Source organism: Pinus tabuliformis, chromosome 1_2 (genome assembly GCF_031772625.1).
Source record: "Pinus tabuliformis cultivar Carrire ecotype Pingquan chromosome 1_2, CPIR1, whole genome shotgun sequence".
Lineage (NCBI taxonomy): Eukaryota > Viridiplantae > Streptophyta > Pinopsida > Pinales > Pinaceae > Pinus > Pinus tabuliformis.
In genome coordinates, this window is record NC_142298.1 from 1,176,339,650 (window position 1) to 1,176,360,618 (window position 20,969).

Genomic DNA, 20,969 nt, shown 5'->3' on the forward strand with positions numbered 1-20,969 from the left:
ATCGCAGAGCTAAGGATGATGATGCAACCTACTACACCCCCAGAAGTTAGAGAGCAGTGCCACCGTTCAATTCAAGCATGATTGGAGGTGATAAAGCGCGTTGTACAAGACTGCACGGGATTGTTGGATCAGTCCCTTCTTATGCTCACATCACTACAAGAAGACCCAACATTGTAGTAGGTAGAGACAGAAGCGTGGGAGTTGGAATAGGCTTATGACAATGTCCGAGGGACTGTGTAAATGGTTGCCATCACTCAACATTTGGCAATGATGTGGGAGGCCCATGGTCTGAAGGAGCAGGTGGACGTCGCACGACAGTGGGAAGCTAGGCTCAAAGTGCGCATCCAGCCTTGGCTTGAGGAAGCATTCACAGTTACCACTACGATTGAGGGGAAGCTGACCCAATTGCAGGACACATATGCACTAAGGCAGGAAGGTGCCTCCGGCAATGCGTCAGAACGTCGAGCACAATTGATCCAACACATAGCGGAAGAATGTGTGGTAGATGTGAGTGCAGTGTAAAGGTTGTTGGAGGAACTATGAGCAAAGATCAACACACTGGCCGAGTGACTCGGGACAAGTCACAATGATTGTGTTGGGGGCCTGTTGGGTAGCGGAGGCCCCGCGTAACGGGTTTGGGGCTTAAAGCCTGCAATTTTGGGTAAAAGCATTGTAAAATCTCCGCAAAGTGCACGGAGCGCGAATGGTATTAGGTCAAGTCAAAGGCTTGTCCGCCCAAAAATAATGTAAAATAATAGAAAGAGAGTCAACCTTCCCATGGTCCGTGACCATGGGAATGTATAAATAGAGCGAGGCTCTAAGGGTAGAAGGCAGTTCTAATTGGATCTTGAATGTTATGGGTTTATGAAGGCAATAATTTCTTTGGTCTATAAGTCCGAGTCGGGTTTGATAGTAGTTAGAGTAGGCTCTGCAGCTGTGTGTGTAGAGGCCTAGTACAGTTTGCAGCTGTGTGCGCGAACCCCTATAGCTAAGTGCGCAGGGTGAAACTAGTTGTACTCAATAGAATATTAAATAAAGATAAGTGGTTCTGAACTATTGTGCATTGGTCGTAGATCTATTTGTTTTTGCTTATGTTCTAAGTTAATGCATATCTATGCTTGCGCGCACTGGTTATTACTGTTGAATGCTAGATTAAGACCTTAAGAATTAGATCAGATCTATAATAAACACATTAAGAATAAGACTTCAAGAGCACCTCGTCGCGGATCTACGCGGAAGCCTGAAAGCAGTGCAGAGTAGCGCGAGGGCACAAATCGGTTCGCGACCCCTCCAGACCTCATCAAGACATCCCAAGGGTGCGTAAACCTGGTTCCAGCACCCTCCCCTACTACCTCGGGTAAGACTTTAGTCCACGCTTCGTGGACTGTTGCCGAAAGGGTCGGTAGTGTGGTATTTGTTTAGCTAAAACACTTCTGAACCTGGGTCAAGCCCCAACAAGCCTACAATATTAGAAAAGGAAAGACCTTGTGTAGTTATTTAGGAACAAGACAATTCTAAGGAAAATTCTCTACAGCCCAATAAAAGTTTTGAGGGAACATCTCTACAAAACCAAATACTGAAAATGAAAAACAGAAAGAACTAGTGAACTCAACTCCTATCATTGAGTAGCCAATATCTACTTTTGCACCTCCTTTTCCTGAAAGACTACAAGTTGATAGAGGAGTAGAAAAGCAGATCATGTTGCCCAATTATGATTTTCTATATGAATTGAAAAATGTTTGTATCAAAATTCCTTTGTTACAAGCCATTAAGGAGATTCCAATTCTAGCTAAAACAATAAAGGAGTTGAGCATAAAGAAACCAGGAAGAAAAGCAAAAGAAACAAAAAGGATTCACCTAGTAGGAAAAATAGTAGATATAATGATGGGAAAAAATTCCATACAAAAATATGTAGATCCATGAAGTCCAATTGTGAAAACACACATTAATGGAGTTGAAATTCCAAATACATTGATTGATTTAGGGGCAGCAATAAACATCATGAGCAAACAAACCATGGAACAGCTCAATCTTCCTAATCTTCTTTACACACCTACATTACTGCAATTAGCGGACAGATCTATAATCAAACCAGATGGAGTGTTAGAAGATATTTCAATATCCTTAGATTCTTGGGAATATCCTATTGATTTTACAATCATAACCCCCAAGAACAATCTAGGAGGACATCCACTCATATTAGGAAGACCTTGGCTAGCCACAGTTGATGCTTTCATTAGTTGTAGATTTGATGATATGTATATTTTTTATGGGAATTCAACATAGAAATTCACTCTATATCCTCTAGCAAGAACAATCACAGAAATAGATGACAAAGAATAAATTGACGATGAAAATGACATTCAGCATCTCTTTACTATTTCAGATATTAGTGAAATAGTCAAATCTTAAATACAATGGAAAATTTTGAATCATCTCAAGAATATGAACATGATCAATTTAAAGAAAAATCCAACACGAAATATTTGTCATCTAGGCAGATGTCTCTTTATTCTATGGAAGAATTTGGTAGCTCTACAATTGAAATCTTTCCAGGGAGAACATTGAACATAAATAATAACTTGGAGAAATTACAAAAGGCAAAGCTAATCAATACATTACAACATCATTCTGCTGCATATGCATGGGAATATACTGACATGAAAGGAATCAGTCCTAAGGCTTATATTCATCACATTTACATTGAGGAAAGTTGTAGATCTATCAGACAACCTCAGAGAAGAATGAATCCAAATCTTAGGGAAATTGTGAAATAAGAGCTGCAAAAACTATTGAATGTAAACTTCATTTACCCAATTTCAGACAGGCAATGGGTTTCCCCTTTAGTGATTGTGCCTAAAAGGAATGGTAAATGGAGGGTGTGCATTGATTACTGAGAATTGAATAAAGCTACCCTTAAATAGCATTTTCCTTTGCCCTTTATAGATCAAGTGTTAGATAGATTAGCAAGTAAGAAGTATTTCTCATTCTTGGATGGTTTTAGTGGTTATAATCAGATTCAGGTGGCATGTGAAGATCAAGATAAAACCATATTTACTTGTCCATGGGGAACTTATGCCTACCGAGTACTTCCTTTTGGGTTATGTAATGCACCTGCAACATTCCAAAGAGTAGTACTAGGATTTTTTTCTGATCTAATACATGATTGTGTAGAGGTATATATGGATGATTTTACAGTCTATGGGAATACATTTGAAGAAGCTTTGGAAAATTTGGAAAGAGTTCTTAAAATATGTAAGGAAGCAAACCTTTCACTAAGCCATGAAAAATGTTTTATGATGTTTACAGAAGGTATTACTTTAGGGCATCACATTGCAGGAGATGGGATTAAAGTTGATAAATCTAAAGTAGAAGTCATCTCTAAATTATCAATTCCAAATTGCCAAAAATATGTTCAAAGTTTTCTAGGATTCACAGGATACTATAGACGATTTATAGAAAATTTCATTAAAATAACATCACCACTCTTCAAATTACTCGCCAAGGATTGTGAACTCCATTGGAATCCTGACTGCCAATTAGCATTTGAGACTTTAAAAACAAAAATTTCTGAAGCACCCATCTTGAGAGGTCCAAATTGGAAACTACCTTTTCACTTTTCAGCAGATGCTTCAGATACACCTTTGGGAGTTGTATTAGGACAAAAAGACTTGATTCCCTATGCCATCTACTATACAAGTAAGTATTTGACTCCCACTGAGTTGAACTATACTGTAACTGAAAAGGAATTTTTAGCTATTGTTCATGCAATCAACAAGTTCAGACATTATATAAAAGGCTATGAAACCTTTGTTCATACAGATCACTCTGCAATTAGATATTTAATGAATAAGCCTATTACTAATGGTAAAGTTACAAGATGGATTTTACTCTTGTAAGAATTCAATATTACTGTGCTAGATAGACCTGAAAACAAAACACAGTTGCTGATTTCTTGTCCAGAATTCAGAATGTTAATGATGACACTCCAGTTGAAGATAAGTTTCCTGATGAATATCTTTTTGCAGTGACTACTCAAACTCCTTGGTTTGTAGATATTGCTAATTACTTAGTCACAGGGAAATTTCCTTCACATTTGTTTCCTAGAGAAAAAAGAAAAATCATTCAGATAAGTGCAAGATACTCATGGATCACTGATGAATTGTATAAAATAGGCCCAGATCTTATGATTAGAAAATGTGTTAGGGAAGATGAAATGCCTGAGATTCTTAAGGCATGTCATGATGAGCCATGTGGTGGACACTTTTCTGACAAGAGGACAACCTATAAAATCCTTTCTTTAGGATATTATTGGCCATCCATCTTCAAAGATGCCAAATAATATGTCAGGAGGTGTGACAGTTGCCAAAGGGTAGGGAAACCTGCTCCTTCAAATGAAATGCCATTACAAGTTCAGGTACTTATTGAACCTTTCGAAAAATGGGCCTTATACTTTGTTGGGCCAATTAATCCTTCATATAAGCAAAAGAAGTATGTACGAACTGATTATGTCACTAAATGGGGTAGAGGCAAAAGCATTACCTTTTTCTAATGAAAAATCTGTAGTTAATTTTCTTTTTGAGGACATATTCACTCATTTTGGTGTTCCAAGAGAAATTGTGACAGATCAGGGATCTCAATTTACATCTAAAATGGTGGAGGGTCTTGTGGAAAATTACAAGATCAAACATAGGAAATCTACTCCCTATCATCCACAAGCAAATGATCAAGTTGAATCTAGAAATAAGGTGATTGAGGGAATTCTCACTAAGATTGTGCATCTATATAGAAGAGATTGGACAGAAAGGATTCCTGAAGCATTATGGGCCTGTAAACTACATGGAGGAACACAATGGGACATACACCCTATGAACTTGTTTATGGGAAACAAGCCATGTTCCCTATAGAGTTTCAGATCAAAACCTTCAAGATGGCAGTCCAATTGGGATTGGATTTATCAGAGGCACAGAAACATAGATTGGAGCAATTCAATGAACTTGATGAAATTAAGCAAGATGCAATCCAAAGAACCAGTATAGTCCAACAACAGAGGGCTCAATGGCATGATAAATATATTAAGGAGATGAAATTTCAAGTAATAGATTGGGCACTATTGTTTGATTCAAAGTTAAAAGATTTTCAAGGGAAGTTTCAAACTCATTGGCTTGGGCCATATGAGATTGAAAAAGTCTTTAACAATGGAGCAGTGAGAATAAGAACAATAGATGAGGAAAAGGTACCTCTTCTTGTAAATGGTCATCGGCTGAAGATATATCAAAAACCAGTTTCAAGAGAGGAGTTCATCAGGGTTTTCTAGGATAACTCTGAAATGAAGCTAGTGAAGAAGAATCCTTCTTCTCCACTAACTTAGTCTTTATTTTTCCCAAGAAATGACTGATAAAAAAATAAAAAATAAAAAATAAAATTGTATAAGGTTGAAAACCAATCATTGATTGGCATACTTATACAAAAAATACAGGGTGAAAATCAGAGATTTCTGACATCCTATATTTTCCATTTCCTTTTTGTAATTAGTAGTGAAAAAAAGCTGCATTTTTTTGCAAGTATAGAGTCCGCAATTTCATAGTCTCATTCCATCTCATTCAGTGTTTATTCTGTTTTACAGTTCCACTTCATCTCATTGTCATTTTTCATTTACATTTTATTTTTACAGTTTTACTCCATTTCACACTATTTTTCATTTTATCTTACATCTCATTCCATCTCACTATCATAACTCATTTCCATTTTATTTCTACATCCATATTTCATAAGCCATATTTCACTTTTCCTTCTTTTCACATTCTGTAGTTGGTTCCATTCCGTAGCTTATCTAATTCTGGAGCTACAACCTACTTATCAGCTCTGGCACAATTGTATAGTTTACAAATAAATCATGAATGCAAGGAAATTGAAGAATCAAGTTTTGGAGATCAACCATGCTCAAAGTACCTACGGATCAACACCAAAAGAATTATCAAGCAAAAGGTTAAGTTCTAAGGTAAAATGCAAATTTATTTCAAACAACAAGTCATAAACATAAGTTATGTATAATATGAATGATCATATGTCTCCTTAACAAGTCATCATTTGATTTGACTACCACATCTCTGCCACATCTTCCACATTCGATACCCAACGGTCTATAATGATTTCATCATACCACACCTCCACTACGGTCTCCATACTTTGTACTTAAAATGGTCTCTAATAACTCCATCTACTAACGGTCACAACCATGATATGACCAAAGTATTCACGTCTCTCCAAACCCTCACTATCTACTTATTCCACACAAACCCATCGTTCTTTTTCACCATACCCACAAACAATCCATTTCATAGACCAGGAGAGTAATTCTGAAGGTTAGCAAATTCTACAAAACAGAGACCATGGGACTCATTGTCAGGGCAGAGCCCGTAGGGGCAAAGTTTATGGAAGGGTACCCACAACTCAAGGAGATGTTGCAGAAGACTGGATGGCTCAAATTCATTGAAACATTTGATGGATATCACAAGGAGATCACAAAATCTTTTTCTAGATCATTCGATGGTACAAAAGTAGATATTGGAGACATTAAGTTTGCAGTAACAGAATCTTACATAGCAGAGGCTACAGAACTACCAAGACTTGGTGAGAGATGGTTCAAAAACAAAGAATTTCACAGTGAATCATGGAAGGTAATCCTCAAGAACCCAGGTATGGATATCACTGTGTTTAAGAAAGGAATTCCTATTTCAGCACTCAAAAATAAATGGAGAAGCATGCTTTTGATATTACAAAAATTTATTACCTATGAGGGAAGATTCAGATGTATGTATGTTTATCATATACGTTTATTGATGAACTTTCTAGAAAATGGAAACATCAACCTCCCTTTCTTCCTTCTAAACAGTCTAAGGAGGATGGATTCAAATGTACAGAAGAAAATAGAATCCCTGGAGACAACCATGTACCATCATGGGTTGGTCAAAATACTGGTTGAATATCATCTGAAAAGAATGGGAGACACCTGGGAAAACTTTCTGATAAGAAACCATTTCCAAGAGGCACCAGAATCTCCTGAAAAAGATAGTATCAGAAAGAGTAGGAGAAAGAAGACTAATCTAACCATTCAAAGCAACCCTGAGCCTTCAGTACAAAAAAATGATGAAGAACCAATATCTGAAAAACTAACAAAGATCAAAGAGAAAATCAAGCAGAAGAAGGAGATGAAAAAGAAAGCTAGTGGAATTACTAAGAACAAACCTAAATCTCTATTACAAAAGGATGATGAACAACCAATCTCTGAAAAATTGACAGAGATTAGGAAACAAATCAAGAGGAAGGAAAAGATAGGAAAGGAGAAAAAGGGTACAAAAGAGGAGAACATAAACCCCCTACAACTTAGAAGGAGTTCTAGACTCCAAGGTATGGTGAAGAAGGTATCATCAAAGGAAACAGAGTTCATAAATCTAGAAGAAGAAACTCCAGTATCATCTCCTAAAAATGTTCCATTTACATACAGTCCTCAAAACTCTCCTAGACAGTATTTTGAAGGCAGCCCCAGCAGAGGATCCCCAGGTATAGACCCAGTACAACAACAAATTTATGATTACATAGAATCACTGGAAAAGAAAAGTGCCTCAATGGATCTAGGATCCTTAGCCAATCCAGAACAACCTGTCAATCCACAAGAACCTCTGACTAACTCTCTCAAACAGGAAATCTATGAGTTAGAGATATTGAACAAACATATCAAGAAAGAAAATGAAACCCTGAAGGAACAAAGAAAATTGGATAAAGCCATTCATGATATACAATACTGCGCCTAGGGCTATGGTACAAGAAGAATAGGAAGTTGAAGAGGAAGAACAAAAACTTGAACAAAACAGTGATCAACCTTAAATACAGACTTTTCATGAAGAAACCCAGGATGGCAGTCACTTCAAAGAGGAGCAAGATAATAAAGTTAGATGTACTGGTGGAAGTATCTGAGCAAATGCAATAGGAAAGACGAGTTCACAGTTTTGGAAAAATTGCATGGGGACATGCAATGATTTTGTAGTGGGGGTATGTTGGACGTCAAAATTACTCTCTCTTTGACAACTTTTCTCACTTCTTTCTCTTGTTTTTCCATGAAAGGAAGATCCCCATCACTGATAAATGATAGATTTTGTTTCAAGGAAGACATTAAATGATTGACATGTTATACTTTTATGTTTTTTCTATTTGAAATAATTTTTCGCAAATTAGCTATGGAGCTTAGCCCATTCTGCAGCTAACCATGTGTTCCGTAGCCACTTCCATGGTTGAACAGGTTACAGGTGTCAAGTAAGGAAACCAGCCACATGGGCATCTTTGGAATGGTCACAACATGGATACTATCCTAGTCACCCAGCCTAGATCGACAAAAAAGCCAGCTCAAGACCACAGTCAAAGGTGGAGTCAAACGAAGAAATTTGAGAGCAATAGGACTCTGTGTCCACTCTTCGTGGCTAATTAATAAATCTGACAGTTTTGTTGTAGCAATAACTCGAACCAGCCACCTGTGATAATAGTTTCATGCAACCATCTTGCTGACTTAAAGTCACTTGTAGCTGATCAACTATTTACGCAGATCTGTTGTAATACATGGAGACCACCTGTAGCTCAATTCAATCAAAAGACAATTAGGAATGTTTCTTTAAATATCATTTGTATAGAACTGAGAAAGAGTTCAAATTTATATATGTATTAATCTCAGACTTACATCTCTATAATTTTGGAACTTATTTTCCTGTTAATAATATGAAGCCATGTTTGACCAAGTGATCATTTGAAAGAGTATCTTTAGCTAGTTAGCAACTCAACTCAATCAGTTGCAGAGGGCCCCTACACTGAAGGAGGTTTTTCTTTTGTTATTTTGTTTACTATTCAGTTTAGTTTCATTATTTACTTTTAGCAGTATTTGTAGTTTAGATTGATTTCCTGTAGTTTGTTTTATTTTAATTCTGTTCAGTAGCATAATGTTAGAATTCGATGGTGCAGTCTTGTTTCTCCTATCTATTTCATAAATGAAACATGTTTTGTTTTAACAGGGTAAGGTGGGAAAGTAACAAGAATGCATTGTGGATTAGTTCACTTACTGTTTGTTCCTCTATTGTTTATTTCCTAGTTCAGATTGCCAATGCACTGTGTGGATAAATGTTTCTTTTTGGTCACCATTTCAAGCTGATATCCATCCTAACTAAATGGTTAAACATTCACTTCACACAAGAATTGAAATCAATTAGTTACTCTCTGCATATTTGATTTAGTTCTCTAAGCTATAAAGTACATTAGGTTGCTTGTTTGTCATCTCAAGAAAGTTATCTTTCAAAATTGGAGGCTTGGGCAACTAAAAGTGCTTTAGTTAGTTTTCATTCTCTGTAATTATTTCAATTTGCCTTAAACTTCACCTTTCAATTTTTGACTTAGGATTAAACGACAAGATAGCATAGATGATCATTTTCCTTCCTTTAACTTAGACTTTGATCAGTTCACCTTTAGGAAATTTAGACTCAATTTCATCATAATTTAGACTGTACATCATTAGAGATCAAGGAAACCCCAAAACAAAACAATATAAAAATACAAAACAATGAAGTAAGAAGGGTTAACTAGAACATACAGTGCACTACACTTCATCAACTTACAAGCCTCAGTTGATAATTTATGCAAAGAAATTTAAGAAACTAAATTGACTAAGCAGTAGTCACTGTAGGGATTACAGTTGCTGGTGTGGTCCCTACTTCACCTTGCTTCAATTGGATTAAGGCATCCAATTCCTTCTCCGTGCTCCTCAACTGATCATTCAGGTTGAGGAGTAAATCCATTAATTCCTCATGTTGAGTTTGAGACTGTAACACCTCCTATGTTTGTGGATGACGCAAGGAGGGTATGTTTAGTTTCTTCTTCAGTGAAGCAATGTCCTTGTTCTTCTATTTTATTAACTCCTTTGTTGCTTTGATATCTTTGGGATCATGTCCCATCTCTATGATCAAGTCTTCCAAAGACTTGATTCTGTTATCCTTGGCTTGTGATGAACCTTCTTCAAGTTGATGCTGAGCTGAGATGTTGTTCAAGGAACTTTGTAGTTGATGAATAGCTATGGACTTCCCTGTCAGGGTGGAGTAGATCATTTCTCCAGCCTGCTTGTGAAACTATATTTGGTCCACAGGGTGAATATCCCTCGCCAACACCTCAAAATCAACTTTCTTATATTCAGTGGGTGCCCTTGGTTGCTGCACAGTTGGTTGAATGAAGGAAACCTACATCTTCCCCTCTTTGATGTCAAAGGTTGTCATCAATCTACTTTGACCTGGAGTAGGAAGTTTGAAAATTTGAGCATATGTCTCAGCTTTCAACCTTTCATTCCTCATTTTTATCTCTTTGAATCGATCTTTGATACTTTTATCCTGGTCTGCCGGCCGGATGAAGGACGAGGCCTCTACACTCATCTGTCTTTGTATCATCTGGGTTCCTGAGGATGATGGGGGTTGTGTTTCCTCTTAAGGGACAGTACCTTTTCTCCTTTCTAGCTCAGAATCAATTATTTCAACTGAGCCATTGGTGTCTTCCTGCTCTGACACGAGATTGAGTCTAGGCCTTTTGCTTTAGCCTCTTTCATATTAAACACTGAAGGCTTGTGTCCCTGAACTTGATCCTTCCTCCCTGCCCCTTTTGGGATTTTTCTCCTCATTCAAAGGAGTCTGCATGATAGGGGTAGTGCTCATTGTCCCTTCCTGAGGTGGACCCTGCAGAAATGAATTTTCATCAAGTTGCTTTTCTAGATATAAGAATGTATTTTCCACAGCAACTTCAATATTGACCCTGTCCTCTAAAGTGTTTTCCAACCATTGCAATTGGTTGGCATAATTTTCTATCTCAGGGATGCGGTGATGGATATAGGGAGCCATATTGTTTTTCTACCTTCTTTTGTAGATGAAATCCAAGGGATCATATCTCCATAAGAAGCTTTGTTTTAATTTTAATCTCTGAAGGATCAGGTATGCCTCCTTTCCAGCTTCTCTGCTATTACAAATAAAAGGACCCAATTGGTCTTTCATCTTGAGTTGGGCTTTCTTTTTGGCTGAGACAAAGCTTACCTCATTTGAATTTATTATCTATGTGTAGTACTCTAGGGCGAATAACCTCATTGGGAGTTATTTAGGTAGTTTGTATGGGGCAAGCTGGCACCCATAAATCCTGATTTCAGTGTGGTTTTGGTACAAGTACCAATCTCCCACCTGATGATTGATGTTTAGATGAAGGACTTTCCTGATCTTAGAACTGATTCTTGGTGGAGGGCTTCCACTGAGCATGGTCATCATAGGATGGACAAAGGAATCTATGAATTCATTGTATGAATAGTTGGGGGGTATTAATGAGTCAATGGAGTCTAGAAGATGATTGATCTTGGTTGGCCCTTGGTGTCCAACTTTTGCAAGGTAAGTGGGAATTTATCTTCTTGGAAGTAGAGGAACATGTGGTATAGTACTGAGGAGTACTTGAAGACTCTCTTAGTGGGTAATCTCATAAGTTGTTCATGCATCTTGTCTACAATGAACTGGGCATAGTCATAGATTACTATTGGAGGCTTACTAGGGCTAAAAATAGACATGAAAGCAAGGACTGTTTCATCCACCTGTTCATCAGTGGTACAACCTAGGATAGAAGAAATCATGGTGATGATATGTTTACCCCTTTCAGAAAATATGGCAAAGATGTATGGTGGGATATCAGTGGGCATATGTGCTTCTTCCAAAATGAAAGTTTGAAGAATTTCAGTGAGTCTGGTAAGGCCCAAGGTGGGGTATTTTTCCAGCAAGTCTCCAACAACTAGTGGGGTCAGGTTCTGGCTTGGTTGCAGCTGCAACATTTGGTTGATGGACTCGGCATTGGTTTTGAAAAGGATTCCCTCATGAGGAGACATAATAGCCCTGGTGCTGGGAATGTATTGAATTATGCATTGGTGAATGATCTCAGGAAAACAATGGACTTGTGGGAAAACATACTTGGGTAAGTTAGATTCCCACAACCCAATTTCATCAGCATGGTTAAGGTGGGCGTCTCTCACAAGGCAATATATTTTAATCATTAGGCCATTGGTGATCATGTCTTTTATCTGGAAATCTTTGTCAGTTGGGGGAAGGTAGTCTAGGTTCAGATGTGGCGTGAATACATGCTTGATGTTCAATGCAGTAGGGGAAGCCATAATTCGGTTCTTGTGGATTCGAATTAGGCTTGCTCAAGGTTGAATTATGGTTTTTAGAGGTAGTTTGGCAGTTTCGGGGTTTGAGTATTCAGCAAGGTTCATTATCGATTCTATTGGAGTAATTACAATTAAGTTTTAAGTTTAACAAAATACTCAATGACTGGTCTAACTTGAAATTGATAGGGAACTTGGTGAATTCAGTTTTAAATACCTGAAACTGAGGAAAATTGACTCTGAGCAGGGTAACTTATAGCTGCAATTGGTCGAAGGGTGCTTATGGAGGCTACACGGTTGACTGGGTGGTCTGTGGCATCCTCTGGAGTGAAATCTGCACGTGAGTTGACGACTTCAATTTTTTTTAGGTGTCGTGCATGCATACAAAATCTTGTAGGCAAAAATTCAATGAAAAAGAAATTTTTGGGGATTTTTGGCTTTTATATGGAAAAAATGTTTTTTGCCGAGTACAGGTCAATATTGACTGATTTGTCGCATAGCGGGGAGGCGGTAAGAGGTTAATTTCGCACCGCTTATGGGCATTGGGTGGTATTTGAGAGGGGTCGCCTAATTCCACTCAGCGACTGACACGTCGCCAGGGTGGTCTCGGGAAAAACAACTTTTTCGGGCATGTATCGTCCAGCGGATGATCCCGCTTAAAATGGTTTCTGGGGCGTTGGATCTGGGCCTTCAGATCAGATGGTGGTTGGGGCACGATTGCGTGCGGAGGTTAATGGGGGCCCGAGTGGGCACTTTAAATATGGCACTATCGAGATTAATGGTGTATTAAGGCAGGATTAGGCCATTGGGGTTGTTAGCAGAGGGCTTAATCAGGGTTTTGTGTAACTTAATCGCAGATCAATTAGTTAGTGGGTTTTTGTCGGGTTTGATGTATCTTATAGTTTATATTTAAACTAGGGTATAAGGATAAGTTTATATAGGAAATTAATATATACGGGAAAAAGGGTTATTAATGGGAATTAATATATAATAGTTAGAAGTTAATATGAAAAACATCGGAAATGAATAGCGGTAAGCATAATGTATTTTCTGTGATTTTTTTGTTTTTTGCATATATGCATTATAACTTAGGCTAAAGTGTTTTTGTGGGTTTTTTATATGAAAGGGGAATTTACATGGGGGTGATTACTTTCCCTAGGCAAATAATGTTTTAACCTTAGGAAAAGGGGTTTTATTAAGGAAATGAATGAAATGAAGGGGGGATGAAGTTTTATGAGGGGAATTTGGTACTTGTTATCCATAATCCATTGAGCGGAGGGTCTGGTCCCTCCAGAAGTCAGATAAATGCTCTGAACCCCTTTGACTTAGATTTTTTCAGTACTTAGAACTTTATTATGGGAAATTAGTTAAGTAAATAGGTAAAATGAATGGGGGAAGTTAATCAATTGACCTTGAAATCCATCTTCATGCTTGATTGACCATTTACATTTGAAACCTATGATGAGAGATGATAAATATGCTTTTTGCCCTATCATCATATTTCTGCAACCTTTCTTCTACTTACCCATCTACTTGTCCTACCATTTTTTCTTCACTTTATTAGGGTGCATTTAGACTAGAAAACCCTTATCAAAACATTTTCTTTTCTTTTCACAAAGCAAACTATCTAATTCTATCACTATATCATCCAAGGGCTCAGATTAAACTAATGAGCTCCTTTTATTTTACTCTACCTAATCTAATGATCTGCCATGATTAAACTGTTTGGTAAAATTTTATTCTCTAACTATCAACATAAAATTTAAAGCATGGCATAATCAAGATTAAATAGTTTGATTACCCTAGATTGTGGCATGAATCACAAGCTGCACACAATCATTGTCTCTTTTTGTTTTTTGGGGTTCATATTTTTCATTTTCTTGGACCTATTTGTTTATTCTTTTTGTCCTTTAATTTTTCTTTTAGGACATATGGAAAAAATTTGTAGAAAGAAAAGGTATGTGCATATTACAAGGCTTAACCTTAGCCATTCAAAATTATGACTCCTACTGGTATAGGAACCTAACATGAGGGATTTGCATGAGTTGTATTTGATCGAGGAGGATGACTGCTTGTAGGACTGATCCAGTAGGGTTTGTGTAGGCTCAGAGGGAGTCTAGCCTCAGAGGGAGCATCCCTATGGAGGTTTGGGATCTTTAGGTTCAGATGTGATGAGGCAGAGGCACTACTACTATCTCTGGATTCATCTATAGGGTATACTGTAGTGATAGGTGCCAAATGGGCAAGTGTCATCGTCAGATGATGATGGTTACTTCCTAGTCATAGAATTACCTCCTTCGCTACGAGGGAGTGTTGATTTTTGTGTAGTTGGGGAGGTGCTCCAAGCCCTAGTGTTCGAGGGTTGGAGGTCAAAGAACCACAAGTCGGTTTGTGGGCTTAGAACCCAATCTTGGGGTCTTGCGACCAATCGTGTTTAGGGCAATTCTGGAAGCACATTTCTACATGTGATGACATGAGATGATAAAGGGCGGAAACGATAATCCAACACTTCAATAATCGTCAAATTTCAAGTTGTAGAAGTGGAGAAATGAATTTTTGAGGTTGGAAAATAATTATTTGTTTTCAAGTCATGTAGGCTTGAAGTAAAATTTAGCCAATAGATGTGTCTATTCACTAACTCGTTGGATCCTGTTTATTGGCTATAAATAATAAAGGGTTATTTGATGTGTTATTAGTATCCATTGTGCAACATCTTCTCAACAGAAGGACTCGGTGGGGAGAGGAGACTATCTATCCCTAGCTGCAACAAAAGAGGAGGCCTAGACAGTGTGGAGGAGAGGGTCTGAAGTCTACAGCGGAGGTCGAGTAATGAGGCTGGTGCAGAATTTCTTTAGGCTATCCAGGTTGTCGTTTTGAGGGTCAATTAGGCTTGATGTGAGGCTGAGTTCATGAGAGGCAAGGATGATGATGGTGGAGGGTGTTTTTGGGCATTGTTTGGAGGGACTAGTGCTATAGGAGGGATGTTGTGCTAGGTTGCATGACATATCACACAACAAGGAGCTGCATAAGGGCTGTCAAGGGTGGACCATGCCCTAAAGAGGAAGTGTGGCAAATGAGGAGCCTTATTAAGGTATGCCACAACCCTTTAAGGGCTTGTTTAGGGAATGTCAAGTGGATTTAGGACTACAATAAGTTCCCTAGCCAGGACAGTTATGAACAAAAAGTGAAAACATCAATACAACAATGTTTTTGGAGGGATGTTGGGTCAAAGCGTTTGACCAGTGCTTGGATCAGCTTGATGGGGATCTTGGGAATATTAGGAGCTATTTGTAGGATCCCATGTGGATTGTTGGGAAGTCTACCAAGAAGCTAAGGTGACAGAAGGCACATTAGATGAGAGACAACAAGACAATAACACAGAGATTTGCAAGTGTTCCCTTGGATGCTGGCTGGATTGTGTCCTAGGAGAGTACATGATTGGTGCCCATATTTGTGTAATGGATCCTCTATTACAGAAGAAAAGGGAAGATTCATGAAGTCTGTGGGTAGCTGTGTGTAAGGGTCTCTTAGGCATGGGGATTCCCTAACTAAGTTCAGATGCTACAACGTGGACTTGGTCTCTTGTGGATTGTTGGAGGGCAACATGAGAGAATACCAAGTGTGGATGAGATTGGGCACTTATGGTCTACTGGAGGACAGGGTGATATTGTCGAAGTCGCAGCCCGGTGAGAAACACCTTGATGGACAAAGGTGGTTACAAGAGAGACAGTTGATGAGCTCAAGGGTATAATCAACTAGGAGCAATTGGTGGAGTTGGAGACTTGTGTATCTACAATAGAAGATGGGAAGTCCTCCTAGCCCATGTTCATTGTGGGAGATGAACATCTTTCAGTGATAGGTGGTAGCCCTTCGTTCCCTACGTTGGTCTTCATTGGTGCAGCAAAGGAACACCATAGTCTGCTGAAGTCCATGAGTAGATGAGGAGCAACAGTGGGTATTTGAGAGTTGTTCTCAAGTTGAGATGTGAACAAATCGATAATAGTCTCGATGTGTTGTGGGCTTGATGGACTAAGGCACAACTAGAGAGTAGATTGGATAGCCAAGATTCAGTGGTCAGATGGACTTGGAGAATTGATAAAGAAAGAAGCTGCAGATCGGCAGTTTAATGACTGGGAAGGTACATGGTATGACTGAGGGGAGCTAAGAGAGTCAACTTCATCAACCAGATGATCAAAATATATTGTGGAGGGTAGATTGGTCATTGATAGAATGACACCAAGCCCCCGTTTATATCTTGTACTAGTGGATGTATGAGGGCCATTATCCTTGGTATGGGAGCCCTAGACTATTGTATGATATGTTGTTTAATATAACAAAGTTGGATTAAAAATTGTAAAATTTTGTCTATATTTTATGCATGTGTGATATACTGTTGTTTATATTCCGTTTTGCAATGTAGTATTGTTGAGATTCTTGGTTTGGTAGTGCCATAAATTTTAAGATTCTATCATAGATCCATGGTCGTGGAAATTCAACACATCTCTCCTAACCTCCTTGGTCAAATGAGTTCCTTCTCACTTGATGTTATTGCCTTCATTCTAAGTCCTCCTTAAATATATTTTCCTAGCTAGACCTCTTAGGAACCCTCTAGAATTTATGGGTTCTACCCACTTAGACCTTAGGAAATATTAATTTTCCTTTTTAGTTTTCTTTTAGATTTTAAACCCTATCGTGGGTCCAAAACCCCTTCGCTTGGGTTCTTTTCCCATAAATCCTTTTGTGACCAAACTCACAAACCCATATCACTAGGCTTGTGGAGTACCTCCCAAACTACACAATTCAACAACATAGTCTAGTTGTAGTAACGTAACTTTGCAAGCACTTGTAGTCAAGAGAAGACTTGGTTGGGTTCCCAAGTTGCAAATTAAGTAAGGGTAGTTTGAGGGCATGATAGTCAAGGAGGGTCAGGGCATTCCAAGGAAGGAAAAGGTGTCCTAACACATGCCAGACAATGTTAATGCATGCTGAGGAGTGTTAGGGAGTTTTGAGGCATCACAAGGGAGAACTAGGTCAAAATGCATGGAAATGAACAAATAAGAGTGTGTGACAAGGAGTGTCAGTGAATTCAAGTGTGCCAAGGTAGAAGTGTGTTAGAAGAAGTTCATAATAGGATTACAGGAGGCAAGCCCATGGTTGGGATAAGGGGCTCAACAAAATAGTTTTAGACAAAGGGAGACTTTGTGTTGGGCATAGCATTGTTTTTCCTTTATCTATTATTTTTATATGACATGTGGCACACTTTGGCCGAATACTCATGTTTTAAACTATTTCAAACAATTACATATTGTACATTGTTGTGTATAAGTTTTGGGGCACTCGACTTGTGTCGGCTTATATCTTGTGTGTCTTGTGCATCTTATGGTTCTTGCAAATTCTCAGTTAATGCTCTACTGTTTATATGAACTGGACACACATGTGAAATATTATCTGTGTAAGCTATGTTTCTTAGTTGTTTTATGGACATGGCTAGATGTGATCCTTGTCTTGTTAAATTCTTAAGTGGGACAACTTGAGCTTGGACATGAGTGGCCTAAGATGAGTTATAGGTAGTTATTAGGTGAAAATGACACAATATACTTGTAGTAGGTGTAATTGGTCAAGTTGTTGCGGCTGAAGTAGGCCAATGTCACATGAACTGCAGTAGCTAAGGACTTGATTAGGTTCCCAAGTTGTGAAAAAATGTAAGGCTAGTTATGAGGGCATGAGTGCCAATGTGTACTAGGGAATGCTAACATGTGCCACATAGTTCGAAGGCATGTCAAATATGCTAAGATGTGTCAATTTTTAAGGCATGCCAAGATGTGCAAGGGTGTGAAAATACATGCCAAGGACTGTCAACGAAACAAAAAGGAGAAACAAGTTAAACTACAAGGAAATGAACACATAACAGGGTTAATAAGCCATCCGTTTACATTTTCCAAGAGGGGCATGCTAGGTACACCAAAACTAGGTTCCAATAGGTGCAAAGTGCCAAGTGTTAGTGTATTCTAACTGTTAAATATTCCTCTGTTACTTCTCATCTACTTTGCAATAATTGATCTCAAAAAATTTTAATATTAAACCATGCCAAAGCATACCAAGGCCTCTCAAAGAATGCTAGACATGCTAAGACTTATCAAGTGCCAACACGTGCCAAGTGTCAATGTTTGTTAGGGAATGATACACATGTTATGAAGTGGTACGGCATGTCGAAGAGTGTTAAGGTGTTCCAGAGAGTGCTAATGCATACTGAGGAGTGTTAGGGAGTTCTAGAGAAACATAAGGGAGAACTAGGTCAAAATTCTTGGAAGTGAATGAATATGAGGGCATACCATGGAGTGTCAATGAGTGCTATCTAGCATGTCAAAGAGGGAGTGACAATTTTTATTAAGAATTGGTAAGGAATGCTAGGGAATATCAAGGAATGTAAAGAAGTTCCAGAGTGTGATAGGGAGTTCCATTGTGTGTTAACATGTGCCAAATAGTGCCAAGGAATTCCAAGACATGCCATATGCTAAGGCATGCTAGGATGTGCAAGGTGTCAGGGTATGCCAATATGTGTCAAGGAGTTTCAAGGCAACAAAAGGAATAACCAAGCTAAAATGAAAGGAAATGAACACATAAGAGGGTTAATTATCCATGAATTTATATTTTTCAAAAGGGGCATGCTAGGCACACTAATAATAGGTTCAAATACATGTCAAGTGCCAATATGTGCCAAGTGCTAATGTATGTTAATGCATGCCAAAGTGTTCCAAGGCATGGTAGGGACTACAGGGTGTGCCAACACATGCTAGGAGAATGTTATGTTATGCTAGGCCTTGCCAACATGTGCTTGGGTGTCCTACTCATGGCAATATTTTCTAGGTATAAAGATGTTAGAAGGCATGAACAGTGCCAAGGAATGTTAGTGTGTGCCAGAGAATGTTAAGTTGTGCCAAGAGTGTAGAGGAATTCTATGTATCTATCATTAATAGAATTGACAAAGATTGATTATGTATTAAATAATATAGTTCCTACACACACTAGTGGAACTTTATATAAAGAGAATTTGTTAGATAATAAACCTAATAAATATGAATCATGTATTGACTCATAGGAAAACTATATTATCATTAATTGAGGGAAATTATACACACTAATTACTTCTTAACAAATTGAGTAACTCTAACCACTATGGCATTGGACACATAATGAAAATGACTCCACAATAATGGTCTTAAATCATCATCTTTTGACAAAAAATATAGTAACATGCACATTGCATCATCAAAAACTCATTGGAACGATAAATGATGACAAACATTTTTTTACCATCACCAAAAGTAACCAAAAAGAGCATCGGTGAGGGTCAATAAAAGATCATAACTAGAAGTGTCACCAAAGAGAGAATTAGTGACAGGCCTTTAACAACCCTCACCAAAAGTGTCACTGAAAATGCCTTTGGTGACAAACCTTAAAGGACTATCACTATATGCACTTACAACAACGCTTTTTTAAGGACAACCACCATATGTGACATTGGTGATAGAACTTAAAGGTTTGTCACAAGCATGACCCTCAGCAATGACCTTTTTTGTTGTAGTGCGATATGGAATTGTTTGAATGGACTAAGGTGGAAATCAACGATGAGGGTTAGAAAGAGTGTGGGAATAACATGATTGAAGATCAAGAGCCCTTTGAGGGTGAGCCTTTGTTGGATTCCAAACGTTTCAAGTGATACTGAATCCCAGTTTTCAAGATTTGGTCGTATTTAGGAATATCTTGTTTTTGTTTAGTGTTTCGTCTACAATTTATACAGAGAAGCCTTTAATGCAACTGGTTATCCTTATTGTGCCTGAAGTTGTTTCTACACAACAAAAGTTGTCGCCATCCATCATCAAAGCTCTTTTTCTTCTGCTTGAGAGGAATGTAGATTTTATATCCGATTATGGGGCATAATGACGATGTATTGGAACAAGATCATGGGTATTTTTTTTGGACAAAATATGAAAAGAATTCAACACTCAACTATGATGGCTCATTGGTTGCAACCTATTACATACTTTCACATTTATGAATGTGATAGCTTTGCTATTGGTATATTTCTCTTGCCAACATCAGCTGTTATCCCACTCCATGATCACCCTAGAATGATTGTCTTGAGCAAGATCCTTTATGGCTTATTGCATGTTAAATCCTATGATTGGGTTGAACCATTTAACATATCAAAAGCCACTGATAAATCACAGCTAATATTAGCCAAACTGAAGGCAGACACTATTATCTCAGCTCCTTATGAGACATCAATGTTATATTTAACAACTGGAGGCAATTTACATTCTTTCACAATAGAGACATCTTGTGCAATACTTGATTTCCTCACACCACCTTACTCGGACAAAGCCGACAGGAATTGTACATACTATCATGATTACCCATATGCATATTTTCAGGGAAATTTTATCAAGAAGACTGATGAAGATCAAGGTTATGCATGGTTGGAGGTAGATTATCCGAGTGACTTTTTTGTTAGAGACTGACAATATATGGGCCCTAAAGTTGAGGTTTGATGATCTTTGTAAAGATCAACTGTTGCTGAGATATCCAATGTTCTTAGAGTGTCAAAGAAGTGGATGGCATGTTTAACTAAATGAAGTTAGCTGGTTTTTTTTGCTTTGTGGCTGATCAGGTTGATTATCACACGTGTGAGGAAGGATTAATTCGTGGTGCAGTGAATGGTTGACATATTAATAATATTGTTTCTATACCCTCTCAT

General features: G+C 38.1%; 1 pseudogene; it reads left to right on the forward strand.

The window, feature by feature from the left end:
- The first annotated feature begins 240 nt into the window (after nt 1–240).
- LOC149210421 (plant cysteine oxidase 3 pseudogene) lies at nt 241–20,936 on the forward strand (annotated as a pseudogene).
- Nucleotides 20,937–20,969: the final 33 nt, after the last annotated feature.